The following is a 1138-nucleotide window of genomic DNA, read 5'->3' as shown; positions in this document are numbered from 1 at the left end:
TAAAAAAAATAAATAATAAAAGTAAATAAATATGTGCAAATGAGAGCATAGGCCTGAATGCATGCAACATATGGCTATCTGCTTTTCCTGGTAGAGTTTATAATAATAATGAATTTTATTTGTAACGCACTTTACATTTGACTTGCATTTAAAAAGTGCTACATTTAAAAAAAAAAGGGAAAATTAAAACAAGGTTAAAAGACCATAACATTAAAAATAGAGTAAAAAGACAATCATTAAAGGCATACGTACGTAGCCTATTCAAAAATCTAAAATCAGCAATTGTAGGCATTTCTAAAAATGCCTACAATTTAGCAGCTGAAGATCAGAGGGAATAAAGGATTGTTTGCATCTGTTGGTCCAAACTGGTGGGTATTTAAAACGGGAACCAGAGGGTAGAAACTGAAATTCGTTATGTAGGGGAGGGGTATAATTATCCAAAATGGACTCAGCCTTCCTGATTATCTGCTCTTCATACATCTCAGTCATGTTTTTCTGTTGAACACCCGTGATCATTAAGGCCTGACACGGACTGGACTCAGTTTGTTACACAATAAACATAAAGACTTTATCTGGACCGCGTTCGGCTTCAGGCTAATCCCACTGAGAGCCACTGTGATGACTCAGCAGGGTCAGCTGTGCGGTTTCTATAGAGTCGGACAAACATCCCGCAGCACATCTCACTTGTTGCTCCCTCAGATCAAAGAACATTTGGAACGACAGAAATATGGCAAAACAGAAATGCAGCAACTACAAAGAATCTCATTTTTTCACCAACGATTACTTTCCTGCTCTGACTCATTTAAATGTTAAATTACTTGATTCAATATCAAAGGGAAGATTAAAAGTTTTTCCTTGGTTTATGCATCATCCATGTGTGCTCCCAAGGGATTTTAGTAACTTAGGACCTGAAATAATTAATGTGTTTGGAAAAGCTCATGTTTCATTGCCCCGATTACTTTGATATTTTAGGTGTTTCCCTCAAGTTAGATAAGTGTTCATTACTTTTCTGGAAAGAACGCTGTTCTGCTGGACCCCCCCTCAGATGTTTGTTGGGTCTGAATTCAGAAACAAGAAAAATTAAGGCTCATTTTATGACATATGGGATCAGTTCCTGCAACAAATTAACTCTGGAGNA

The sequence above is a fragment of the Cyprinodon variegatus genome, unplaced genomic scaffold (assembly GCF_000732505.1).
Source record: "Cyprinodon variegatus isolate N-32 unplaced genomic scaffold, C_variegatus-1.0 Scaffold88, whole genome shotgun sequence".
Taxonomy (NCBI): Eukaryota; Metazoa; Chordata; class Actinopteri; order Cyprinodontiformes; family Cyprinodontidae; genus Cyprinodon; species Cyprinodon variegatus.
The sequence above is the reverse complement of the archived record's forward strand: the minus strand, read 5'-3'. Positions refer to the sequence as shown.